Below are 16001 nucleotides of genomic sequence, written 5' to 3' on the forward strand. Positions count from 1 at the left end.
CTACCCAAAGCAATCTACACATTCAATGCAATCCCCATCAAAATTGCACCAACATTCTTCTCAAAACTAGAACAAACTATCCTCAAATTCATATGGAACCACAAAAGACCCCGAATAGCCAAAGTTATATTGAAGAAGAAAACCAAAATGGGAGGCATCACAATCCCAGACTTTCACCTGTACTACAAAGCTGTCATCATCAAGACAGTATGGTATTGGCACAAAAACAGACACATGGACCAATGGAATAGAATAGAGAACCCAGAACTGGGCCCACAAATGTACGGCCAATTAATTTTTGACAAAGTAGGAAAGAGTATGCAATGGAAAAAAGACTGCCTCTTTAGCAGGTGGTGCTGGGAGAACCAGACAGCAACGTGCAGAAGAATGAAACTAGACCACTCTCTTACACCATACACAAAAATTAACTCAAAATGGCTGAAGGACCTGAATGTGAGTCAGGAAACCATCAAAACCCTCGAGGAGAAAGTAAGAAAAAACCTCCTAGACCTCCACCGCAGCAATCTCCTACTCACTTGGATTTTTAAAAAGGCTTGAAAAGCCTGAAAGAGCTATGATCATTTTGTTTCATTACATATTGTAATCTTATGTAATATTTATCAGTCTCTTATGAATGAAAATGAGATAGTTCTTTGCTCCTACATTTCCAACACCCCTCTAGTGTTCATTTAGTTATATTCCTTTGTATCTGTTGTTAAAAATTATAAAATTTACAACCCACTCTGAAACTATATTTCCCACATTCATCTAGATCAAATATTAAAAAAAGACACATTCATCCATTGCCTACTGCCTATATTTTTGTTAGGGCTTCTCCAATCCTGAATCTTTGGAAGCAGGAATTTATCTTCAAGTCTGCTTATCAAGGTGTGCTCAACATTCACTGAACTCCTCATGTCTGAGGATCTACGTGTTTTGAAGAAAACTTGACTTGATGTAAAATTTCTGGGTCATATTGTCTTTTCTTTATAAATTCATAAATATTGTTCCAATTTCTCTTGGCACCTTAAAGTCTGGTGAGGACTTTTCCCTCACCTTTAGGGAAGCAGCTCTCTCTAACTTATTTGTTATCCACACGCTTCTAGGTTTACTCTTAAAACTTGATAACTACATCAGCACACATATCAGTGTTGGGTAATATTCATTTCTCCCAGATCACACTCCTCTCATGGGCAACCATGAAATTTTTTTAATAAGTTATTCTTCCATGATTTTTCCTTAAAAAATACACATGTATATATTTGTATATATATGTTCCTCATGTTTTTTATGCTTCTTTTCCCCTTCTCAAAGAGTAGCATATTGTTTATATCCAACTTTGTTTTTTTTTAACCTTAACATTATACCCTGGAAATCAGTCTATAATAGTATGAAGAGATACCCTTCATAATTTTAGAAATTAAAAAATAACAGTTTAGTGAGGTATTACAGACATGGTAAACCACAATATTTAAAGCATTTACATAATTCTGCAAGTGTATATAAACAGAATCATTTATGTGTACATAACCCTTGATTCTCTCATTCAGAATAATACTTTTGTGAGTCATCATGTAGTTGTGTTCATCAGTAGTTGCTCATTTTTAATGTTGGGTTGTGTTCCACTATCTGGACACAGCACAATTTATTTATAAACCCACCTTTTCATAGACAGTTCGATTGTTTTCAGTTTTCAACTATCACAAATAAATACTTCTGGGTAGGTCTTTGTATGGACATGTTCTTCCATTTCTCTTAAGCAAACCCTAGGAGTATAATGGTAGGAACACGTGCTGAGTATTTGTTTAAAGTTTAAAGAAATTACAAAGCTGTTTTCCAAAGTGGCTGTACCATTTTATGTTCCTGTCATTTATGTGTGAGAGATCCAGTTTCTTTGCATTGTCGCCAACATGCGGTGTGGGCAGTTTTCTCAATTTTTGCCTTTCTAGATAGGAGTGTAATAATTATTCATTATGGTCTTCATTTGCATTTCTCTACTCACCAACGATGCTGAGCATTCTCATGTGCTTATTTGCCACCTGTATATCCTCTCTGTGGAAGTGTCTATCTGAACTTTTTGCCCATTTTAATATTGAACCTTTAAGTTTCTTGTTATTGAGTTTTGAAAGCTCTTCATATATTCTATGCACAAGTCTTTGAAACAATATATGCTCTGCAAATATTTTCTCTGTGGCTTGTTTCTTCATTTTCCTAATAGTATCTTTAAAAGAGCAGAAGTTTTAAGTTTTGATCAAGTCCAATGTATTTTTTTTAATGTATGGATTATACTTTAGTTGTCATATCTAAGTAATGTACTTAATCTTAGGTCACAAAGAGTTTTGCTCTGTTTTCACCAAGAAATTGTATAGATTTAGACTTTACATTTACATCTATTATTCATTTTGATTAAACTTTTGTATACAGTGTGTGGTGTAAATTAGAGTGATTTTTTTGCTCACGGTTTGTGAGTTCAAGCCCTGCACTGAAACTGAACTCGGTGCTGACAGCTCAGAGCCTGGAACCTGCTTTGGATTCTCTCTCTCTCTCTGACCGTCCCCCACTAGCTCTCTCTCTCTCTCTCTCTCTCTCTCTCTCTCAAAAATAAATAAACAATAAAAAAGAAAAGAAATGGGACACACAGTAGCCATACAAAATGTTTAAAATGTTTAAAATAGCTCTAATGTACATAATCCATTCAGTAAGTTTATTTAGGGTATAGTTAATGGGAATAATTTTTTTCTAGTAATTGTGCTTTTTAAACAACCACAAACTATATCATATTCTTATAAGAAAATTCATTTTGATCACCAAAGTAAATGATCTCTTTAAATTGAGCAAATATTTATGAAGTCCCAACTTAGTCTCAGAAATGACTTTAGATGATTTGTTTACATTCTCTAACTTAATCTTTATAATAACTGTGTAAGACGTAAATGGGGTGGAATTATCTTTATGCCACATATAAAAAATGAAATTTTGGAAACTTTCCCATGGTTATTCAGATTATGGCAGAGCTAAGATTCAACCCCAAGCCCCACTTTCCCCCATTATACTTTGCAGTCTTTTTCAGAAAATATCCACACACATGGCCCTAACAGCTGGACAAACAACCCTGTTTTGCTTTAGACCTTTGCATTTCCATAGGGTCACATATATTCAAGTGACAGCACCTATTAGGATTCATTGTGCTTAAGCAGTATGGGCCCATCTCTCCCAGTAGAGCAAGAGAGTCTTGAAAGTGGGTTCTATGTCTTACTCACTTTTGTAAAATTCTTGGCAAGTGCAGTCATAGATGGGTGTTTTGTATGACCCGCTCAGAAGCTTTTAACTGTCTCCTTGGTAGGTCTCTGAGAGAGTGTGTTGGGAGACTTTCTCACTTTTGTCCCTTTGTTTTCTGAGATCTGACAGGGAAAGGGAAAGGTGGACATTTGTTTTATGGTGAGGCTTTTAGTACAAGAAGAATAAATCAGATTTTCTTAATTTCCAAAACACTTGGGTTGGGAGAAAGAAACGTCAGACCAGAGACAGTACTTGAGAAACCAGTTCCCAGGCTTGGAGATGAGAAGAACGAGCATATTTAGCAGTTCATTCTCTTTCTTCCCACTTGTTTTTCTCTACTCCTGCCTGTACTATTACTGTGATCACATGGCAGTGAACCGAGGATGGGGGTGTAGTGTATGAGTGGCCAGAGACAAGTCCACAGAGTAAAGAAAAAGAAAGAGGGAGATAAACCTGAAGTTGTATCAGCTGAAAAAGAAAGGCAATTAGTGTCTATTACCATTTTGTTACAGAGGTTGTTCCTGGAAATCTTTTACTTACGCAGGTGTCATCATCATGATGAAGAAAAAATATGATGAGGTAAAGTCTGGCTCGTTAGTATGAACAATGATAATCAGGTTAAATGATAAGGGTAACTTGAGAGTTGATTATGTCCATTAAGGCTTCGACAGGCTGGGACGTGGGAGGCATGAGGGGAGAGGTTCCCTGGCTGATCTTGATGCCCAGTCCAATCTGGAAACCTTACCCTTACAGTAGTCTCTAAAGATGTTACCATAGTGCAAGAGTAGAGTAGTTGCCAAGACAGTGGTCAGAAGCTTAATTATAGAGATGAGGACATGTACTGAATGGAGAGGAAAAGCATGCCACCAGGAGCAGGAGGCATGGCCGCCTTGGGCACTCTACTGCCTTCTAATAATTTGCTCACTTCCCTGGGACAGCTCTAGGTTCCTCTTCTACTGGAATGAAGGTAATAGGCCCTAACTAGCCCAGATATTCTACAAGTATTAAGCAAATAAATCTAGTTATAAATTTGGCAGTAACAAGACGATTAATTTACCTCTTGGCAGTTATTTGTTTTCTAGTAGCCTGGCAGATAACCATGCATGTCAACACAATATGATACACTTAAGAATAAATATCAAGAGTATCTTTTACTTCAAGGGTAATAGAACTCTAAGCATATGACATTAAAAACTTAAAGATGCCCCTGCATATTTCTTGTTCATCTATAAAAGCCAGAATAGTGGGTGCAAATGAGGGAACATGTTCCCTTGGGGAAAATAGAGGCACAGAAATCATTTAAAAGCATACGAAAGATTTTAAAAACTGAATCACTGACTCATAAGAAATAACAACATTAGAATGCAAACTAATCAGGTTTATTTTTACATTTGAAGCAATAACGTCCAAGGGGACAAATAATAATTTGCCACAAGGTATCCACATAAATAACAAATTCTTCAACTTCATCAGCCCTCCCAAACTGGATTTTCTCTTAGGATAATATGTTGCTTTCTGGGTTGCTCAAGTTTTTCTCCTTGAGTCCTATGTAAGCTGATACTTTCTAGAAAGGAAAAGGTGTTTTCAACCTGAATGGCACAGGATATAAAGGCAGAGCAGCTAGCTTAATTTAAAATACACAGTAGTAACCTAAAGTATAAATGTGCATGAGTCTGTACTGATGCAAATAAATGATTAAGTAATTAAGTAGGGAGAACGGACAAATCTCCCATTCAAAAGGATTCCAAATAGTTTATGTAGATTCTCTGCCCTCAAGAAGGTGTAGCTTAACTTCCTGCTACTTCAGTGTAGGACAAAAGGGGAAAAGGAGCAAGAGGATTTTCACTTGCAGAAATCTGGCAAATACCACCTAGTCAGGTTGTCCACGTGATGCCAACAGTGATGAGTCTTGTTGATAGTACGTGTCCTTGATGTAATGTGATGAAAATGAAACTTCCTCTGTGTTTTGTTAGCCCCAGTCTAATCATGAGAAAAACAACAGAGAAATCCCAACTGACGACATTCTACCATGTACCTGACCAGTACTTCTCAACACTGTCAGAGTCCTCAAAAACAAGGGAAGTCTGAGAAACCGTCACAGCCAGAGGAAACTAAGGAGACAAAGTAATGTTGTATCTTGGATGGAGTCTTCAAACAGAAAGAGACCTTGGGGTAAAAACTAAAATATGTTGGACTTTAGTTAATACTAATGCACTACTATTGATTCATTAGTTGTGACAAATGTGCTATACAAATGTTAGATGCTAATAGTAGGTGAAACTGGATGTGTTTTTATAATTTTTCTATAAGGCTAAAACTGTTTGAAAAGAAAAAGCTCATTTGAAAATATGCAGAGGATGATTAGGGAAAATGCACAGTAACTAAAATGTAAAAGGTCCTGTGAAATAATAGGGTATATATATTGGTCTTGGAGCTTGACTTCTGGCACAGAGCTCCTAAAACCATTGTAATTTCTCAAGTGGTCAGGGCACTGGGAGCATCTTTTGTTCTGATATTTGGGAGTTTCTGAGACAGAGCTCCCAAATTCCTTGTCATTTCCTAGATGTTAGCAGTGTCTTCTGTTTTAACAAGATGATCATTGGTGGGTTCCTGGATGGGAGCTGGTCACCAAAAAGATCACTGCAATTAGAAGCTTGGGACATTCATCCCTGCTCCCCATTCTCCAGAGAGAAGAGAGGGGCTGGAAATGGAATTAACAATCAATCATGCCTACATGATGAAACCTTCATAAAAATCTCAGAAGTATGGGGTTCAGAGAGCTTTCAGGTTGAGGACTATGTGGAGGGGCTGGAGGGTAGTGCCTTCTTAGGGCATGGAAACTCTGAGACCCTTGCTACATACCTGCTCTGTTCATCTCTTCCATCTGTTTATATGAAAATATAAAATAAGTAAACTGTTTTTCCTCAGTTCTGTGCATTGCTCTAGCCAATTCATCTAATCAGAAGAGTAGGACTCTCTGATTTATAGCTCATGGACTATAAGTGGCAACCTGGACTTGAGCTTGGTATGCAAGGGGTCATGGTGTCATGGGATTGAGTCCTTAACCCAGGCAGACAGTGTGAGAATTGAGTTAAATTGTAGGACATTCAACTGGTGTCATAGAATTGCTTGGTGTGGGAAAAATGTATTGTAATCTTACATTTCATTAAAAAATAAAATTTTCAACTTATATTTTGCTGACTCGACATTGTCCTCCCAGTTCTCTCCATGTCACTTCTCAAGCCCTCAACTTTAGTTTGTTTGTTTGTTTGTTTAACTGTTTATTTATTTTTGAGGGAGTGTGAGCATAGTATAGCAGGGAAGGGCCAGAAAGAGAGGGAGATACAGAATTGGAAGCAGCCTCCAGGCTCTGAGCTGTCAACACAGAGCCCATCACAGGGCTCAAACTCACGATCTGCAAGATGATGACCTGAGCTGAAGCTGGACACTTAACCAACTGAGCCACCCAGGCACCTCAAGCCCCCACCTTATTGTAAAAGTCAATAATAAATACCTATCTGTCTGACTCTTCATTTCCAAACATTCTGTATTGTGTTTCAATACTTTCAAAAACAGCTGATTAGAAACTTCATGTGTAGACACAAGGGCTTTTGTCAAGGGATGGACTTCACTATATGATGATTAAATAGCAAGGTGCTGTTGAGGGAATCACAACACAAGTGTTACTGAGGGTTGGTTTAATCTCTTGGGCAATACTTTACCCCAGAGAACTTGTCTAATTTTCTATGTGGGGCTCTAAGCTAAGCATTCCCAGCAATGCTCTGAAAGCTGAGTGGGGACACAACCTGGGTCTCTTATCATTTATTAGTAGATTTTCTCTAACCTCTTGTTTTTGGAGTGGCTCCTTGGTGTGAGCATTTCCTGGATACCCTGAATTCTGAGTTTATCTTGTTCAACCATTCTGGAGAGTTAACCATTTAATCTCCCACCTCACAGGGAAAGGAGTAGGCCTCTTGGCTGCATAGAGTTGAGAAAGTAATATGATTGTTGAAGACTTTTTAATAATTTTTTTTTCAGAACTAAAACCAGTCCTTCTGCATTCAGAGCTACTAGCACCTTTACCTTCATAGGTACCAGCCACTTCCAATTCTTGAGCCATTTTTAAGTAGTATTGTGAAATTTGGCTCTATTTTTTGGCATCGTTCACAATGTTAAGTCAGGTACAACTTGTTCCTCTGTTTTCTAGCTTTCAAAATGCTGATACAACTCATTTATGCTTCTCTTGTTAACTGTGACTTTGTTTTGGGGGGGGTTGAGGTTTCTTTTTTTTATCCCATTATTGTTATTTTGGTGGCTTTTCAGTAGGGATCAGAGGTAACATTGCATCTTTTCAATTTGCTCTGCTTGAGCAAAGAGAGAAGTGTGTATTTTCCCTGCCTCATTTTACCCATTTTGCTTCTGTGTTTTGAGTTCAAACATTTTCCAGACTTTCTTGACTACATTCATGATGATAAACCTTGATTCTAGTCCTCTAGCCTTGATCTCTCCAGAATTTCTGATTTGATGCTAGACCTTCCTTCATCAACGTCCATGCTGAGTGAGCCACAGGTTCCTCAAGTTCATCTTGACCAAAATAGGACATATTATTTTATTTTCTCACTGCAGAAGATCTTTCACTCTCTTAGCTGCCTTGTTACTTCTCATTTCAATTCATTATCAAATCCTATGAATTGCCCCTTTATGATTTCTGGCAAATGTGACTTCTTTCTTTCCATTTCTGTTGTTTTGCCTTAGATCTGGGAAATCAAAATGACCTCTCAACCTTCCATACTATTCTAAAAACATCTACCGTGTTTTGATTACTTTGACTTTGCCATTATGAGTGGAATCAAATCCAATTTTCTCAACCTAGCAATTTGAGATCCTTTATGATTTTTCTCTGGTATACTTTTCTGAGATTATGTTTTAGAATACCCCTCTTAACTGGCTAACAAGCTACCTCCCACCACAGAACCTCTGTACCAACCTTCCTGGGGACAACACTTACCCTGTTTCCCTAGTCAACTTCTGTTCTGTTTTGCTTTGTTTCCAGAGTGTATCTCAATTGTCTATGTCAGTTTTTATTTTTGTTTTTTGATGTAGGCTTTCCTAAAACTGGCTAGCTCCCCTCATTGTTTCATCTTTTTTTAATACTTTAATTTGTCTGTTGGGGTGAGGATTGAAGAGACAGTGTTTACTGTAAGCTAATGACAACATTCTTCTAGCAATAAATTTTTCTTCAGGGAACAAGGTTCATTGAGCAAGAAAGAGATACCTTAAATTTAAGTTTCAGATTTAGCAGTATCAGTGGTGAAAGAAGAGAGGTTAAAGAGAATGGCAGGTGACCAGCAAATGTTGGGATTAGAAATCCCCAGCTGGTCATTGTTGCTTTAAAGTGATGTAAAAACTCAGCATCTAAACCTTATGGCTAAGAAATTACCATGAATGATCTTCTGACCTCAAATCGAAAACACTCATACCTGAGTGGGATGAAAGTTTCTGAGAGAATAATCAAAACACCGCTGGAAAATACCATACCACGGACTTGGTGTCATGATGACTTTACAATTCTTTATAGCTATAAACCATTTAACATTCTTCAATAAAAGCTCAGAAAAGGCCAAATAACATGCAATTTTCTTTGGCAAAAAAGCCTGGTTTAAACACAGTGAAAAGGTTTGGGTTCAAAAGGGGTGACAAAGGCACTATTTTTTGCTATCATTGGCCTGTGATCAACTTTTGTGTCCAAAACAAATGAATCTGGATGGAAGTAGTTAAAAGACTGAAGTGAACTAGTCCAATTCTTTTAAGATATTATTGCTGCACTATCCTCCCTCATTTGAAATCTGTGTTGGGAGATAGAGACCACTTCAGCTCAATGAGTCACTTCTACTTCCTAGCCAGAACAATTAAACTTCTTGTATAAAACATGACCTGAAGCCTGCCCTTCACCGCATCATCCCACCTCAAAAACTCCCAGGGGTCAGCTCTGACATTTAACAGCTCGCAAATTCAATTTCTTAGCTGATGAAGCCAACATCATGCTTTTACAAATGAATATTAGGTTATTGCAAATTTTCTTCTTCAACATTTTGGGTAATATATAAAATGTGTTGTCAGTTCAACTGCCAGCCTGAATAATGTTATGCATGCCTCTTTATCATAATGAAGAGAGCATTTATAAGTCAGCTACAGGGAGAATGAGAATAAGAAGACCCATTGACCCCCCAAGGGAAGGAAGGAAGGAAGGAAGGAAGGAAGGAAGGAAGGAAGGATGGAAGAAAGGAAGAGAGAGAGATAGGAAGGATGGAAAGAAGAAAGGAAGAGAGGGAGATAGGAAGGATGGAAAGAAGAAAGGAAGAGAGGGAGGAGGGAAGGATGGAAGGAAGGAAGGAAGGAAAGGAGGTAGGAAGAAAGGAGAGAAGGAAGACAAAACCCAATAAATATGGCTGTATGGTCAATTTACTCAGCAATCCTGCACCACCCTACCAGTTAGTGAAAGAGTTAATGCATTTTTGCTGCTTCTTTATTGTTAGCAGCTGAGTAGCTCTTTACTCCTCGTCCTTTCAATTGTTATTGATCTCTTGCCACAGTTTGCATACAATTCCCTAACAGCATTAGCTCATTTTTACTCCAGTTTTGCAGATTAGCTCATCTGGGTTATGTTTCTTTTTTTTTGGTGCATTGGTGTTGAGTGTTGAATACATCTTAATTTTCATTCTTAAAGGCCTTCTCAACCATAACAGGTACTTAATGAGCTTGATCTTCTTTTATATCATGTGTTTGACCTTCATAGCAGAAGGAACTCCCAGAGTTTTTATTTATTCATTTGTTGGTATCTATAGCAGGTGGATTTATGTGGAAAGGGAGAGAGGGTGTTAGATTTCTTTCCTTTATTTCTCAATTGTTTCTGAAGCCCATCCTTTTCCCAGAATGTATATTTGACATGGTGGTAATGCAGGTTCTTTTTTCATCCTGTTTAATGTAACACAAACATCTGTACTTCATTTGAAAACAAAAGGCTTTTCCTCTGTTTAAGATAGTTCACTGTTATTCAAACATATTATTCAAGCATAAATAATATACTCCCTACTCAGGCAGGACTCAGAACTCAGTTTTATTTTTATTTTTTAAAATGTTTTTTAAATTTATTTTTGAGAGAGAGGGAGAGAGAGAGAGAGAGAGACAATGTGAGCAGGGGAGGGTCAGAGAGAGAGACATAGAATCTGAAGCAGACTCCAGGCTCTGAGCTGTCAGCACAGAGCCCGACATGGGGCTCAAACCCACGAACCATGAGATCATGACCTGAGCTGATGTCGGACCCTTAAAGTGACTGAGCCACCCAGGTGCCCCTCAGAACTCAGTTTTAAAGACAAATTTAATCAAATAAATCAACCATTAGTCCATAGGAATATTGTGGCTTCCTACCCCCAACCCTTATGAATGTACACAGTGTTCATGCAGTCTAACTGAAAATGTAGCTATCACTGTTTTTTTCCTACTTATCCCAATTTCAGATCTCAGAGAAAATATAAGATCCAGTGCCAGTTATTTTTGAGCTTCTTACCTCACGTCCTTGAATCATTATCTCTACATCTTTATCCCTATTGCTAGCTCTTTCCCCTTTCTCCATGTCCATCTGTGTCTACCTTTACATCACCATTTATCTATCTACCTGCCATAGGGATGTACAAGTCTTTAGGGGTTACTAGCTTTCTGTAAGGGACTGGAAAGAAGGATGAGCAGGGCTCAGTTCCTTCCCTTCAGAAAAACCTGAGAGTCAGATGCAAGGATGTTAAGACACGTTTCAATTAAATGGACGTGGGGTGGGAATAAACAAAGTGGTTTGGAGCCCGACAGGAAAATTGTCTCTGCTTGGAAACTGGGAACGGTTTCACAATGTGGCTCTCACTTCCTGACAGATAAGTAGGGGTTTGCAGAACAGAAAGGAAGGTGGTAGTTTTAGAGAGAACAGTGTGTGTCAAGGTGCACTTAGCTAAATGTTCGGTGCATTGGGGCCACAGCAAAAGAGCCGGGGGGCTGCAGTCTGGCTTGTGTGGGCTGGAATGGCAGAAGCCCAGGCTACAGGGATGGAAAAGACCTATGAGCTCATCCCTCCTCTTCTCCATTTCTTCCTTCTCTATCTCAAAGCCAGAGTGTCCATGGTGTTCTCATCCACGGCTGGCCAAGAAAATGGATTTAATCTCTTTGAACTAAAAGAAAGGAGGTCAAGAATGGAGACAGGCTAGAAGCCAGGTCACAACCTGTCTTCTCAATAGCCAAAAACACTTTGGTTATACATGTGAAGGCCTGTGTGCTTTTTAAATTTGAGTTACTCAACGTTTAGGTAATGTGCTATTTTTAATCTGTTTGCTAAAGTCAGTCTTTCCTCATCCTGAAATTAATTTCTCTAGATCTAAAAAAGGATAAAATGTCATTTGATGTACCTTCATGAAATTGTACTTGATTTACTATTTGAGATTCGGGGCTGGCGTTAAAATGAGTGATGAAAAACAAATTATTTATTGAGTCTGTTCTCTTTCCCCAAGCACACAGTCAAAACATTTTTCCCTCTCTCAGAGCAGCCAAACAAGGCCTAGTCTATCTATACCAGGGGACAATTTAATTTCTTATTCCATTTTACCCAGCATGACTGCATGCCTGTTAATTATGAAAGATCTCCCATCGCAGTGATGGCAATGGAAGTTACATAATTATAATTCCAGAAAATATGCACTAGACTGGTCATTTAGGAAAACTTTAAAATTGTGCTTTAAGAGGTAGCAACAGTTTAGTTCATGAAATTCTTTTACCCAGAATACTAGAAATTTTCAAAGTCCAAATGCATTTTCTCTACTTTTTATAATATGAAGTTAAGCATTACATAGATAACATGCTTTGTAAAAAATCAAAAACTGAAGGCCAAGTGATTTGGGAATGAAGTCAAAAGCCACAGTTAGAGTTTGCAGGTATGATGTATCCCAGAAATAATCTAGTAATCCATACTGAAATAAGAAATCTAAGGAGAGCTGACTACTTGTTTTATTTTTCAGACCTTTACGGTGGGTAGGCCAGCTGTAGATCAAAATACACTACATAGATCTCATACATGTGGCATGAAGCAAACTTCCTATTCTAAAGCATGTATAACCAATTATGATACTTAAAATATTGCAGAAAATTTGAAATAGGAGTCAGAAAATGGTTTTTGGAAATATAACTTTTAAAGTGTTTTAATTCACTAGTTATTAATTTTTTTCACATAAAAATGATATAAATCGCAAAAGTACTTTTTCATGATATGTAATTGCTTATGTTAAAGTATTATAATATGGGAATATACACAGTATAATTCATCATTATTAGTGTTCATATGAAATTATATTCTATTCTAGGACTATGTTATTAGTTATTTTAGTCATACCTGCAAACCTTCATTTTTCTTTAGAAGTTTTATATAATTCTATAACAAAAGAAGAAGGAGAAGGAGAAGGGGAAGGAAGAAGAAGAACAGGAGGAGGAGAATAGATTTATACATTATTAGTCTCTCATAAGGAGTATGAGGTTTAAGGGGTGCCTGGGTGGCTCAGTTGGTTAAGCGTCAAACTTCAGCTCAGGTTATAATCTCACATTCATGAGTTCAAGCCCCACATCAGACCCTGTGCTGACAGCTCAGACCCTGGAGCCTGCTTCAGATTCTGTGTTTTCCTCTCTCTCTGCCTCTCCCCTGCTTGTACTCTGTCTCTGTCTCTCTCAAAAATAAATAAACATTAAAAATTTTAAAAAATTAAAAAAATAAATAGAATACAAATATATACACACATATACACATAGCACAAATATATACAAATATATGTGTGTGCATCTCTATGTATGTCCAAAGCAATTTATAATTTATATAACAATCATTTACTGGGTTACCACATTGTGCCAGGCACTTTGTCAATTGCATATATTCATATGTTCGATATAAACCTTGAAACAGCTCTAGGAGGTAAGAACACTAATCTTATTTACAGAAGAGAGGAGAAAATGAGAGGAAGTTTTAAGTAATCAGCTGAAGTTCAAAGCACCGAGTCTTGGATCTGAACATCTCTTTGAAGCCTTGCATACTCCCAAACTCTTACTCACTACCATGTATTACCTCGCTGCCGCTGAGGGAGTGGGTGTTTTACCTCTTAGTTGACATAGTCTTGATTTATTTTTCATTTTAAAATAAAACTGGCCATTTATTAAGTGAATTATCAAGAGTAGAAACCAGTATAGTAAGAAATTGAGGAATATTTAAACTAATAGTTTGCAAATACAGTAATTTTCTTTCTTAATTACTTTCTTAGAACAATTTTTTTAACAAGTATCTGGTAGTATGACTGTGTGGCCACCCCAAAATACAAAAGGCATTCACTGGGAAAGTAAATCAGTAAGTCCTATGATTTGACAAAATATGTCTATTTTTCAAACAATAATATTGATAGTGCCTCAAAGAGTTAGATTATCAAGAGTATTCCCAAGGTGACAGAAACAAAAATCCTGGGTGCTCCTCATGCGGATTCCTTGGGCATTCAGGAGGGTGTAGGGACCAGTGCATATAACATGGGATCTCAGGAAGGGACTTTGTTCAACTCGTGCCATTAGTGAAGAAACTCCACACTGGGTTCCATCATTTACTAAACATTTAATGAATATTCATTGTCTGGTAGATGCTCTTGCCCCATGCTCTAATCACACTGGCATCAGATTTTAGTGGATTTCAGAAGTACTAGGTAGAGCAGAGGGAGATAGTAAGAGCATGGCTAGACTTTTTAGACTAGTTATTTTAGACTAGTGATTTTAGCCAAGTTATTTTGTATTTCTAAGACTTTCCTCAACTCGGAACAAGTAATCTCCTGCATTCCCTCATAATTTTCTCAAATTTAATTCCTGAAAATGAATATAAAGTGCTTAGTGAAAAGAATTCATAACTACAACTTACTCAATACAAGGTGATGGTGTTGATTACTACTAGAAGAGTTGCTGGTAGCTATATGGATTTGCTACGCTGGCTATGGAGTCATATACCCTCCAGCAGACTTAACTCCCCCAAACCCTACCAAACCATGCTTATGCCAAAGCAGAATTGTTCAACCTGTTTGTAACACTAAGGTCATAAACTTATTTCAACAAAGTTTTTATTTTATGTTTTTAAATGATTTTTAAAATTTATTTTTGAGACACAGAGAGAGACAACATGAGTAGGGGAGGGTCAGAGAGAGAGGGAGACACAGAATCCAAAGCAGGCTCCAAGCTCTGAGCTAGCTGTCAGCACAGAGCCCGATGTGAGGCTGGAACCCACGAACCATGAGATCATGACCTGAGTCAAAGCCGGAAGCCAGACGCTTAACCGACTGAGCCACCCAGGTGCCCCTCAACAAATTTATCAAACATCTATTATGTACTGACATTTTTGTAAAACACTGCATAGAGAATAATAAAACCTGTTTCTTATTCCTTTAAAAAAATTTTTTTAATACTATTTATTTTGAGAGAGAGTGAGAGATAAAGAGGCAGAGAGGGAGGGAGAGAGAGAGACAGAGACAGAGACAGAGATAGAGACAGAGAAAACTCCAAGCAGACTTCACACTGTTAGTACAGTGTCCCGCATCAAACCATGAGATCATGACCTGAGTAGAAATCAAAAGTCAGATGCTTGACTGACTGAGCCACCCAGGGTCCCTGGGACCTGCTTCATATTCTGAAGGAGCTGAGTAGAACCCACACTGTAGAAATTAGTGCTATGTAGTCACAGAACTGAATGTGGCAGAAAGAACACGAATTATGAAAGTTGACAAATCTGGGTTCTAAAATCTTCTCCCTTGTTAAACCCTGAAAAAGTTGATTAACTTCTAGGCCTCAGTTTCTTTAACATCAGGTAACCTGGACCTGTCTTTGTAGAATTGGAAGTAAAGCATATAAAAGGGAAGCACTTTTGCCATACCCAACACATAGTGCCATTCAATGAACGTGACAGTTCCAAAAAGGATGACATTGGTAACTGATGGGAACAATTGAGGAAGAATTTTTGTGCAGAAGACGGGATTTGAGTTAGGCTTTTAGTTAAAGACCATTCTTAGATCATTTGCCTGTTACATTAGTATTTTCTTATTTCAGTGATTGCTGTTACATAATTCAAGATGATTTAAAAGGTAGAAAGGAAGTTCATCAAGATTCAAAAAGTTCAGGTCAAAACATTTAAGGCCGACTTTTTTTTTTAAAAAAATGGGGAAAGAATCAAATAAATATGAAATGTATAGAGAGTGAATTCAGGTACTTATAATCCTAAAGTGCACTTAGAGCGGCCTTAGCTCATGCATTGTGGGGGGTTGGGGGTGGGGGGGTTACTTCCTAGGCTCCCTGGGAACTGCACGCTTGCCCAGCTCCCTCTGACTGTGTTGAGAACCGTTGGCCGAGGGCAGAGATCTGCCTCCCTGGCAAAGAGACAACAGGACAGGAATTAACAGGAGTTCCGTGATTGATTTCTGGGGTTTTTTTTTTTCTTGTTTTTAGAGAAAGAAGAAAAAAGTGTTCTAAGAGAGACACAAGGCTCAACAAGTTGAATTTGGGATTTATTCCCGGTATTACTTGGATTTTCAAGAATTTTTGGAAATCTTGCCTTTCGGCCACAGTACTCCTCAGAAATATGAGTTATTTGCCAAATTCATTTCAAGCTCTTGAATTTACAGTTA

This window comes from Suricata suricatta, chromosome 3, assembly GCF_006229205.1.
Source record: "Suricata suricatta isolate VVHF042 chromosome 3, meerkat_22Aug2017_6uvM2_HiC, whole genome shotgun sequence".
Lineage (NCBI taxonomy): Eukaryota > Metazoa > Chordata > Mammalia > Carnivora > Herpestidae > Suricata > Suricata suricatta.